This window comes from Tachyglossus aculeatus, chromosome X1 (genome assembly GCF_015852505.1).
Source record: "Tachyglossus aculeatus isolate mTacAcu1 chromosome X1, mTacAcu1.pri, whole genome shotgun sequence".
NCBI classification, from domain to species: domain Eukaryota; kingdom Metazoa; phylum Chordata; class Mammalia; order Monotremata; family Tachyglossidae; genus Tachyglossus; species Tachyglossus aculeatus.
The window spans coordinates 73,327,495-73,340,129 of NC_052101.1; the positions used below are offsets into that span (position 1 = coordinate 73,327,495).

The window sequence follows — 12,635 nt, forward strand, 5'->3', positions numbered from 1 at the left end:
CTGGGGAGATGGAGGAGTTTGAGAATGCGCAGGCACAGCTTTTATCCCTATCCCAGTGGGCTCGGAGCATGTCGGGAGCTGGGACCCTTGGTGACAGGAGGGGATCCACTTTTTGAACACTTGGGGAGGTGGTAGGTTTTTGTCACCTACTAAGATGGTTTTTACCCTAATTGGTGAGTTGACCCAGAACCACCTCCTGGTTACCTCTTACCTTACTAATTTGTACTGTTGAGCTTCTCACTATGTCGTTTTGATTATATCGTTGTCGTTCTCACCCATTTAGATTAGGATCCTCTTATGAGCAAAGACCTGTCAAAACTGAGTTTTAAACAGTCATCCCATTGTTTAGTGCAGTGATTTGTGCAATAATGAAAGTCTTCTGTGATAGGTTCAGGTCTCACTCTCTCTCGCAGAGACTCTACATGCCCATCCCTGTTCTTTGTCACCACTGTCTCAAGCCATCCACCCCCAACAGTATCATCCCAAATTCAACTCTGTTCCAGCACTCCCATATCAATTAATTAGTGGTATTTACTGAGCACATACTGAATACAAAGTACTGCACCAAGTGCTTGGGAGAGTACTGCAGCAACAAAACACATTCCCTGCGCTTACAGAGTTTCTAATCTCTGACAGGCATTTACGGACAGTGGGTGCAGGAGTAAGTACAAAAATGAGAAGCAGCATGGCCTAGTGGAAAGATCATGGGCCTGGGAGTCAGAGGACCTGGGTTTTAATCCTGGCTCTGCCAATTGCTCTGCCAGTTTCTTGCTCTATGACCTTGGGCAAGTCTCTTATCTTCTCTGTGCCTTAGTTTCCTCAACTGTAAAATGGGGATTCAATACCATTTCTCCCTCCTACATAAGACTGTGAGCCCTGATGCAGGACAGGGACTGTGCCTGACCTAATTAACTTGTACCTACCCCAGCTCTTAGAACAGTGTTTGACACATAATAAGCACTTAACAAGTACCATAAAACAACCAATATAACAAGAAATAGTACAATTGTTAGGATGAAATAGAATAAATGGCTGAATGTACAGTTGAATATACTTGTATTGGTAAGTGCTGAAGAAGGATATAAATATTATTATTATTATTGTTATCATGGTATTTATGAAACACTTACTCTGTGCTAAGGCACAGTACTAAGCACTAGGATTGATACAAGCAAATCAGGTTGGACATAGTCCCTGTCCCACATGGGGCTCACTGTGCATGGCTTAGTGGCAAGAGCGCGGGTTTGGGAGTCAGAGACTGTGGGTTCTAATCTCGGCTCTGCCACATCTGCTGTGTGACCTTGGGCAAGTCACTTCACCTCTCTGTGCCTGTTACCTCACCTGTAAAAGGGGGATTGAGACTGTGAGTCTTACATAGGACAACCTGATTACCTTGTATCTACCCCAGTGCTTAGAACAGGGTTTGGCACTTAGTAAGCGCTTAACAAATACCATTATTATTATTGTTATTATTTCCACCAAGTTATTTCCCGACTGCCTTTCTTCAGCTTTATGGCCATCATCCCAACTTGAGCCCTTGTCACCATGTAGTAATCCTCCTAGTTGGATTACTGCATCGGTCTCCTTAGTAATCTGCCCTTCTCAAACCCTCCCCTCTTTGATCTATCCCAGATCATCTTACTAAAATGTTATTCATCAATCAATCGGTATTTGAGTGTTTACTGTGTGCAGAACACTCTGTACTAGAACACATTATTCCTTTCCTCAAAAACTTCCAGTGGCTACCCACTTCTGCCTGCATCAAACTAAGACTCCTAACCAAAGGTGTCAAAGCTCTCCACCAACTGATGACTCTCTACCTTTTCACTCTCCTGCTGTGCCTCCATTCATATTCTTTGCTCCTACCTACCTAACTTACTAATTATAGTCTGCTCAGTGGAAAGAGCCCGGGCTTTGGAGTCAGAGGTCAGGGGTTCAAATCCCAGCTCCCCACTTGTCAGCTGTGTGACTTTGGGCAAGTCACTTCACTTCTCTGGGCCTCAGTAACCTCATCTGTAAAATGGGGATTAAGACTGTGAGCCCCCTGTGGGACAACCTGATCACTTTGTAACCTCCCCACCGCTTAGAACAGTGCTTTGCACCTAGTAAGTGCTCAATAAATGCCATTATTATTATTATTATTGACCCATCGGCCTATCTAGTTGAAATTTGCCCATTCCCCATCCAAGGCTCCCAAACTGTGTCTCATCCTTTTCCATCCTCAGAGCCCTCTAAAAAAGTCACTTCCTTCAGGAGGTACTACTAATTCCCACCTCATCTGAACAGGGCATCTTTTTCTTGCTTTTATTTTTCTCACATGTACTTATGTCTTTATTCTTCATTCATTCATTCAATCAATCAATCATATTGAGCACTTATTGGGTACAGAGCACTGTACTAAGCACTTGAGAAGTTTGTGTCTGACTTTACCATTAGATTGTAAATCTCTAGAGTCAATCTATCAATGGTATTTACTGGACACTTACTGTGTATGGGGTACTACTAAGTGTTGAAGGCAGGAAATGTCTCTTCTACTTGTAAATTTCCAAGCATCTAGTGCAATGTTCTGCACAAAGTAGGCTTTCAATGAATGCTGCTAGCAAGTATGACTTTGTAAATAGAAGCCAGAAATAGTTGCCAGAATGCTTACTTTTTGGAAAACACTTTAGATTTTGAGTTAAGGTACATTCAGTAGATGCAACTGATGAGCTTCATTTGTAATACCAAAACTGATAGTATGCCATTTTGATATGGTAATTTTTCATGGAATGTGAATATAAAACTTTTTAAAATACTGAATTGGGATATTTTTAGTCTGCAATTACCTTATGAAAAGTATCTTTGGATACATTTGCATGTTATCTAAGAGAAATAAGCCTTTCCAGTTATTCCTGTTATTATTACAAAATATAAATATTGTTGTTTATGCTGTATGAAATGTTTTCATACTTGCCTATTAGAGAGAATTAATGTAATTAATGAATTATGCACCCTTCCAATCACAGAAATGGAAGTATTCAGTCTTAAAGAAGATTAATGCTTTGTTTCCCCACTTCAAATTAATTTTTTAAAAATCAGGAATATGGTAATTATTTGTATTTATGCAGCTGTACAATTGTTACATTTATGCAAAATATTATTTGAGACTGAATAATTAAATGCTGAATAAAAACTGAAAGGTTAGAGAGACAAAATTATGATTGGGCAGAAGATTTTTAAAACTACATGAAAATGTCATGCTTCCAACCTATAGTTCTGCTAGATAGCAAAGAAGACTTTTTACTGATAGGACTGACTGATTCCTCCTCTTAATAGCCTACTTAAAAATGGCATGGTCAGGATTTGCGTTGCAGGTAGTAATCCCTGGTCATTTTAGACAAAGAAATGTGGGATGTGCAGCTAGAAGGTGATATGGTCATCACCGGAAAATGCTTTTTAAGGCAGAAAATGGCCATTTGAAAGTGGTTTAAAAAAACATAATTACGGTCAGTCTCTTCTAACCATCCTGGAAATTTAATACCTTACAAATAGAGCTATAGCTCCACCTACTGGACTAAGTAGCAAGAAGGGATCAAATCCATGAATCAAAAGCATTTCTTCCCAATTCTTTATACCCTCTATATTCTAGAAGAATCCAACTTTTCTTGCTGTGGACTTGAAATCATTTTTTTTTCCTGCATCTTCTGCCTATTTACGCAATGTTGGAGAAAGTTTCTAAGTGACTTTCACAAGCTTGAATAATGCATTACTATGAATGTACTCTCATTTGAGATTTCAGATGTATTGTGATCTACGTCCCATAGGTATTTTCATATGCATATTAAAATGGAACCTTTAGAAAATGTCCAGCAGTAACTAGACGTGGTCTTAATGCATTGGGAGGCCTGAATTCCAGACCTGGCTTTGCCATCCACTTGCAGAGTGGCCTTAAGTAAGTTACTTAATCTCTGGTGCAGTTTCTCTCATTGAGAAATGGAGTAATGACATTTGCCTCTTTTTTATCTCTTATTGGATTGTTGTGAGGAAAAAAATGGTAAGGTAGGAGAATTTTCTTAGACATAAAGAAGATGCTTGAAAACATGATTGGCTACCCAGAGTATGTCTTTAAAAATGTGATAGCTAATCTTTTGTGTCTTTCGTGGGGTAGTAATTCATCATCAATCAATCAATGGTATTTACTGAGTGCTTACTGTATGCAGAGCATTGTGAAATGGCAGCACTGTGCCTTCCTAGGTTCTGGAGGTTCCTCCCTCTGGCTGCCCCGGGGAGCAAGCGGGTTGAAGGAGGCTGCTTTGGGAATGGGTCTCCCCTTGCAGACCTTGGAGTGCATGGTGACTAAATTCTTGGGTCAGCTTTGGGATTCCAAGCTTGACGTTCCAATAAGCAGGACCACGATTAATGATGGCCAGGCTTGGACTGGGCTTAGGCGGTATCCCAAACCCCAGGAATTAAAAAATTCAGAATTACCTCAGGCAGAGTTTAATCTTCAAGATGGTGCTGCCACAGAACATTTTAGAAAATGAAAATGCTCCCTAGGACCTCTGAAATATTAGGAAATATTTCATATCATGCGTATACATACTGACCCTCTCAGGGTCGCACCTGGAGAGTTTCCAGTACTCTACCAATCTCGACTATGGGAGGGAGAGTCACGCAGAGGCATACCCATTCCATTCCTAGCTTGGCCAGTGGCTAGCAAGTGGAAAGCAATCTGCTACAAGTCAAAACTGTGCTGGGCAGCAGCGGCATGGGAAAGAGTTGAGGGCGGAGACTCAATTTTACTGCGTGGAAGGAGGCAATGGTAAACTACTTCCGTATTTTTACCAAGCAAACTCTATGGATCCATTACCAGAACTATTGCAGATGGAGGTGGGGCATTCTGGGAGAGATGTGTCCATGGTGTCGCTAAGGGTCAGAGACAACTCGACAGCATAAGACAAGTACATACTGGTGTCTTTTATCCAAAAATGCACTGTGGTGGTAGCCAAGTGGCATAATGATAGCTGGGCGTGCCTTAAAGTGTTAATTTTTTTTTTTTAATTCAGAGGTGGAACTTCAAATGTAATAGGTTAGGCTTGAGACATAATTGGGCTCAACCAGTAGTAGGGTTCTACTCCTCAGTTATTAAGTCTAGCCCTGTCTTCCCTAGGCTAATAACCACAATTCCTTTAACCGTCAATATTATTACTATTAATAATAATTGTATTAAGTTCTGGGATAGATGCAAGATAATCAGGTCAGATACAGTCCCTGTCCCACATGGGGCTCCCAATTTAAGTAAGAGAGATAACAAGTATTTAATCCTCATTTTATAGATGAGGAAATTGAGGCACCGAGAAGCTAAATGCCTTGCCTAGCAGGCATATGGCAGAGCTGGAATTAGAAGCCAGGTTCTCTGACTAGGGCCCGTGGTCTATTCACTAGGCCATGCTGTTTCTCATCCTCATAAGAATTATTATCTTTCTCTTTAATAATTTTGGTCACATTTCTGGGGATTTTCATGTTTTTCTTTATCCTTTTCAAAATGCAGTGGCCAAAACTGGACATAATTGTCTAATACAGGTCTGACCAATGCAGAATAGCTCAGGGATTATTTCTTGGTCCTATCTTGGCATGCACCTATTAAATACCCCAATAATACTGGCATATTTTTTAATACTTGTGTTTTTTCTTATTTGACAAGTTTGTATTTTGATTAGACTGGTGGAAGTTGTGAAGCATATAGAAAGGTGTATCTTAGTCATTCTTGCTTCAACACAATGGTTGCGTTCTAGGAAAAAGCCCTGTATTAACAAAAATTTTCATTGTCATCCATTATTTCATTGGCTAAAGAGGGGCTGGGGGAAGATGGCTTGAAAGCAATTGAAATGTACATGGAGGGGTCTGGTAACTACTGGGCTCCTGCATCTCAAGTCTTGTTATGAAGCATATGGCAGGCTGCATTATGTTCCTGGATCTGAAACACTATAATTCTTTAGCATTTTACTGCTTACAATTCACTGTTTCCAGTAAACACCTGGTAACATTTGTCTTTAAAAAGTTACCATTAGTTCCCTAATAATGCTAATGAACTGATGGTGTTTCTGCTTCAGAAGTCAGTTAATCAATGGTATTTATTGAGCACATTCAGTATGTAGAGCACTATACTGAGTACTTGAGAGAGTACAATAGAGTAAGTAGGCATGATCCCTGCCCTCAAGTAGTTTACAATATAGTGGCGGGGACAGACATTAAAATAAATTGCAGGTAGGAGAGGCAACTGAATATAAGGATATGCACCTGAGTATTGTAAGGTTTAGGGGTGGAGAGCGCCTAAGTGCTTAGGGAATATGGACTCAAGTGCATAGGTAACATGCAAGGGAGGGGAAATAGGGTGGGGAGGTGGGAGAAGCATAGTATGATATTGCTTGAAGTCATTCTTGTGCATAGTCCTGTCACATTTTAGCCAGTTCACAGCTGCATCAAAGCACTGTGTCCCTTATTCTTCCATCATAGTCTATACAAGCCATGAAATGAAATACATGCTGTAGCAGAAATGACTGCACTTCAGTGTGAAGTTTTCGAGTTTGTTTCTGAATTGAAGTGCAATTTTCAGATGAGGGACTTGATTTAGAAAGTGAAGAAGTAATGGTTTCTTTCTGAGCATTCCCATATTCTATGCTTGAAGTAAAGGTTTGCTTATTTCAAGCAGAGAATTCCTCATTGGGTGGCATTGGACTATGCTGATGTCCACCCTGCTAATTCCCAGTGATCCTCTATCAAGCACATGGAAGAGAGTTATGAGGTGAGCGGAGTAATGGTAATGGCACTAATGACACTTTTGCTAGGAGTCCCTGCCTTTGGCCAAGCTCCCAAAGGACACTAGGCATAAGCATTCCCTGATTAATTTTTCTTCTCCCCAGCTCATTTCTTCCCAACCAGCACCTCAGCACTTTTGGATCACTTCCACATATATGCACTTAAAACCACTCATAACACTTTTCTACATGTCAATTTACATACTCTGCTATCTAAGGACTTACCCACATATCTGTATTTCCATTCTCTTCTTCCTCCTGTCTGTAATTTATTTTATGTCTTACTTCCCTCTAGATTATAAACTCTATGAGGGTAGGAATCATGTCATCTTCTAGTGTAATAATAATAATGGCATTTATTAAGCACTTACTATGTGCAAAGCACTGTTCTAGGTGCTGGGGAGGTTACAAGGTGATCATGTGGTCCCATGGGGGGCTTACAGTCTTAATCCCCATTTTAAAGCTGAGGTAACTGAGGCACAGAGAAGTTAAGCAACTTGCCCAAAGTCACACAGCTGACAATTGGCAGAGCAGGGATTTGAATCCCTGACCTCTGACTCCAAAGCCCGTGCTCTTTCCACTGAGCCATGCTGCTGCTTTGCACACTGGTGCTCAATTAACATTGTTGATTGACAGCATTGTAGAATTGAGCTCATCAACAACTAGAGAAGAAATCTAAATAGAGGTTCAGCAAAATTAGCCTCATGAGCAGACTGGATAGGAAACAGTAAACCCAGCCATCATATTTCTTATCACTTCTAGATGCACTCTGACTGACTTTAACATTATCCAGAAGACGGTGGAAGTTTTGTTTTAGAAACAGTGAATTTCTTTATTGAGCTTACACTGAGTGCAATGAAGTGTACTCAGCCCCAATAAAGTACAACAGAAGTACAACCCAAGTATGACATGTTCTTTGTCCTCAAGGAGCTGTGGAAGTGGCATAAAAATATTTAAAATAATGTTTCTCAGAATTAACAGTGCAATTACAAATATTCCCAACTAAATATGTAAATCCTAGGGATGGTTGATGGGTTAATCAACCCTCTTGACTGTAAGCTTATTGTGAGCAGGGATTGTGTCTACCAACTCTGGATTGTAGTTTTCCAAGTGCTTAGTACCATGCTCTGCACACAGTAAGCACTCAATAAATTCCATTCATTGATTACCTCCCAAGTCATATTAACCAAACAGGTAACTTGTTGGAGAAGGTGGGATTTTAGGAGGATGTTGAAGGTGGGAAGAGCTGATATCTGATGGATTAGGTCAGGGAGGAAGTTCCAGGCTGCTGGGATAGCACAAGTGAGGGACTGGAGGTGGGAGCTTCAGGAGTGAGGTACAGCTAGATGATTGGCTTGGGAGGATTGAAAAAGCAACTCACCAGTAGCAGGTGAAGAGGGCTGATATAAAAATAATAATTGTGATTTTTGTTAGGTACTCATTATATGCTAGTATACCACTTAGTACAGTGCCTGGCACAATACTAAGTGCTTAACAAATGCCATCATTATTATTATACTAGGTGTTGGGGTAGATACAAGATAATCAGGTATATAAGATTGGGAGTTTGTGGGACAGCCTTGAAGCCAATCATGAGGACTTTTCCCTTTATTGTAGATGAAAATGAGAAGCTGTTGGAGAGATTTGAGGAGAGGCATTGGGAGGTGTGATGCAAAAAGAAGATAATATTGGTATTTGTCAAGCACTGTTTAAAATGCTGAGATAAATGCAAGTTAATCAGGTCAGATACAGGCTCAGAGAAGCAGTATTGCCTAGTGGAAAGAATACAGACCTGAGTTCTAATCCTGGCTCTGCTACATGCCTGCTGTGTGAATTTAAGAGATATCTCAACTTCTCTGTGCCCCAGTTTTCTCACCTGTAATGAGGATTCAGTACCCGTTCTCCCTCCTACTTAGACCGTGAGCCCCATGTGGGACAGGGACTGCATCCAACCTGCTTTTTTAAATAGCATTTGTTAAGCATTTATTCTGTGTCTAAGCCCTGCACTTAGAACAGTGTTAGATACTAGTGAATTAGGATGAACACAGTCCCTGTCCTTCATGGGGCTCACAGTCTAAGTAGGAGGGAGAACAGCAGAACTGAGGCACAGAGAAGTTAAATGACTTGCCCAAGGTCACCCAACAAGCAATTGGCAGAGCTGGGATTAGAACACAGATTCTCTGACTCCCAGGCCCATGTTCTTTCCACTAGGTCATGCTGTTTCTCCCAACTAAGTTGTATCTACTCTCTCCTTGACCCCCTCCAATCTGGCTTTTGTCCCCTACACTCCCTGAAACTGACCTCTCAAAGGTCTCCAATGACCTCCTTCTTGCCAAATCCAACGGCTCCTACTCTATCCTAATCCTCTTCGACCTCTCAGCTGCCTTCGACACTGTGGACCACCCCCTTCTCAACACGCTATCCAACCTTGGCTTCACAGACTCCATCCGCTCCTGGTTCTCCTCTTATCTCTCCGGCCATTCATTCTCAGTCTCCTTTGTGGGCTCCTCCCATCCCCTTACTGTAGGGGTTCCTCAAGGGTCAGTTCTTGGTCCCCTTCTGTTCTCTATCTACACTCACTCCCTTGGTGAACTCATTCGCTCCCACGGCTTCAACTATCATCTCTACGCTGATCACACCCAAATCTACATCTCTGCCCCTGCTCTCTCTCCCTCCCTTCAGGCTCGGGTCTCCTCCTGCCTTCAGGACATCATCTGGATGTCTGCCCCGACATCTAAAACTCAACATGTCCAAGGCTGAGCTCCTTATCTTCCTTCCCAAACGTGTCCTCGCCCTGACTTTCCCATCACTGTAGACGGCACTACCATCCTTCTCATCTCACAAGCCCACAACCTTGGTGTCATCCTCAACTCTGCTCTCTCGTTCACCCCTCACATCAAATCTGTCACCAGAACCTGCCGGTCTCACCTTGGCAACATTGCCAAGATCGGCCCTTTCCTCTCTATCCAAACCTCTACCTTGCTGGTTCAATCTCTCATCCTATCCTGACTGGATTACTGCATCAGCCTCCTCTCTGATCTCCAATCCTCCTGTCTCTCCCCACTTCAGTCTATATTTCATGCTGCTGCCTGGATCATCTTTGTGCAGAAACGCTCTGGGCATGTTACTCCCCACCTCAAAAATCTCCAGTGGCTGCCAGTCAACCTACGCATCAAGCCAAAACTCCTCACTCTCAGCTTCAAGGCTCTCCATCACCTCGCCCCCTCCTACCTCACCTCCCTTCTCTCCTTCTACAGCCCAGCCCATACCCTCCGCTCCTCTGCCGCTAACCTCCTCACTGTACCTCATTCTCACCTGTCCTGCCATCAACCCCCCAGCCCATGTCCTCGCCCTGGCCTGGAATGCCCTCCCTCTGCACATCCAGCAAGCTAGCTCTCTTCTCTCTTCAAAGCCCTACTGAGAGCTCACCTCCTCCAGGAGGCCTTCCCAGACTGAGCCACCTTTTTTTCCTCTCCTCCTCCCCATCCCTCCCGCCCTACCTCCTTCCCCTCCCCACAGCACCTGTATATATGTTTGTACAGATTTAGTACTCTATTTTACTTTTACATATTTACTATTCTATTTATTTTGTTAATGATGTGCTTCTAACTTTATTTCTATTTATTCTAATGACTTGGACACCTGTCCACATGTTTTGTTGTCTGTCTCCTGCCTCTAGACTGTGAGCCCATTGTTGGGTAGGGACTGTCTCTATATGTTGCCAACTTGTACTTCCCAAGTGCTTAGTACAGTGCTCTGCACACAGTAAGCGCTCAATAAATATGATTGAATGAAAGAATGAATGAATCTACCCCAGAACTTAGAACAGTACTTGACACATAGTAAGAACTTAACAAATGCCATAAAAAATAATCTGTGTGCAGTAGGGTATAATATAGTTTGGAATGGGGGAGATGGGGAGACCCACAAGGAAGCCGATAAAATAGTCTAGCTGCAGTATGACCAGAAGTTAGACTAAGCTAGTAGCAGGTTGGGTGGAGAGGAATGGATGGATACAGGAAATGTTGTGTAATAAGGACTGTCAGGAATTACCCGTAGCTTGAATGTGAGGGTTGAAAGATAGGAGTCAAGGATGAACCAAGGTGGCAGGCTTCTGGGACTGGGAGGATGATGGTGTTTTGGCAGAGATGGGTAAATTGGGTGGAAGAGAGGCGTTGGGAGAAAAATGAGTTGTAGTTCCTGTTTCTCCTCATTTCAGTCCATCTTTTGCTGCTTCGATCATTTTTCTAATAAACTGTGCAGTCCACATCTCCCCACTCCACCTCTATCCACCTCTACAGCAAGCAGAATCTCCTTACCATCTGTTTGACAGCATTCAATCAGCTCTCCCTTTTCTATCTTACCTTGCTGATTTCCTACTATAACCCACTCCAAACATTTCACTCTAGCACCAGCTTGCTCAGTGTCCCTCGATCTTGTCTGTCTCACTTCCAACCCCTTGCGTGTGTCCTCCCTCTGACCTGGAACTCCATCCCCATCCATATAACACTCTCCCCACCTTCAAAGCTATATTAAAATCACATCTCCAAGAGGCCTTTGCTGATTAAGCCCTTATTTACCCTACTCCCTCTCCTTTCTACATCACCTATGCACTTAGATCTGTATCCTTTAAGCCCTTGATATTCACCCCATCCTCAGCCACATAGAATTTATGCATATATCCGTACTTTATATTAGTGTCTGTCTCTCCCTCTAGACTCTAAGCACCTTGTAGGCAGGGAGCATGTCTACCAATTCTGGTGTATTGTACTCTCAAAAGTACTTAGTTCAGTGATCTGGACACACTAAACACTCAAATACCATTGATTTATAGTTCAGAATTAAATCTTCCATGTATTTTAAATCAAGTTTGTGTACCTATTTTAATTTAAATGCCTGAGCGTTAGTTTTAAAATTGCTTTGGCATAACTAATATATAATTTTGTTTAAATATGCAATTCTCCTTTTCACTGTCTTTTGTTGCCCCTTGAAACTTGATATTCAGACCACATTTATTTTTGTAGATTGCCCTTCAAGACAAAATTCGAGAGAAGCAGCATGGCTTAGTGGATAGAAGATGGACCTGGGAGTCAGAAGGACCTGGGTTCTAATCCTAGCTCTGCCACTTGTTTGCTCTGTGACCTGGGAAAAGTCACTTAACTTCTCTGTGCCTTAGTTACCTCATCTGTAAAATGGGGATTAAAACTGTGAGCTTGTATCTACCCCAGTGCTTAGTACAGTGTGGCACATAGTAAGCACTTAACAAATACCATAAAAAAATTATAACTTCAAATACTGAAAATTTTTAAAAGTTGAAATCACTATCTGTCACATCATTTACTTTGAGTTTTTAAAATAATGAAATTCATAGGGTAGAGCAAAAGTAGGACACTATAGTAGAGTTGTCCTTTAGTTTGTAGGTGAGGCTGCATCCATGAATGTGAATGGCTTGGAGAGCAGCACTTGCACACTTTGGTCATGAAAATGGAGTACTGTACCATTTTTGGTCCCTTGCCATTCATGGTAAACATTACTCAGATTGCAATGGTTAAAAAGGGAAAGACATGTCCTACCACTAGCAGAACATATAGTAGTAATAATTATAATAGTAATAATAATAATGGTATTTGTTAAGCGCTTACTATGTGCCAGGCACTGTACTAAGTGCTGGGGTGGATACAAGCAAATTGAGTTCATTCATTCAATCATATTTATTGAGCACTTACTGTGTGCAGAGCACTGTACTAAGCACTTGGGAAGTACAAGTTGAACACAGTCCCTGCCCCATGTGAGGCTCTCTGTTTCATTCCCCATTTTACAGATGAGGTAACTGAGGCC

General features: G+C 41.9%; 1 protein-coding gene and 1 non-coding gene across 2 annotated transcripts in view; both read left to right on the top strand.

The window, feature by feature from the left end:
- The window catches only part of CFAP20DC (CFAP20 domain containing), a 259,149-nt gene that overhangs the window by 45,121 nt on the left and 201,393 nt on the right, over positions 1–12,635 (top strand). The window lies entirely within an intron of this gene.
- LOC119920326 lies at positions 4,585–4,722 on the top strand. Its single transcript, XR_005448081.1, has one exon. It is a non-coding gene; the product is annotated as a small nucleolar RNA SNORA7 (small nucleolar RNA).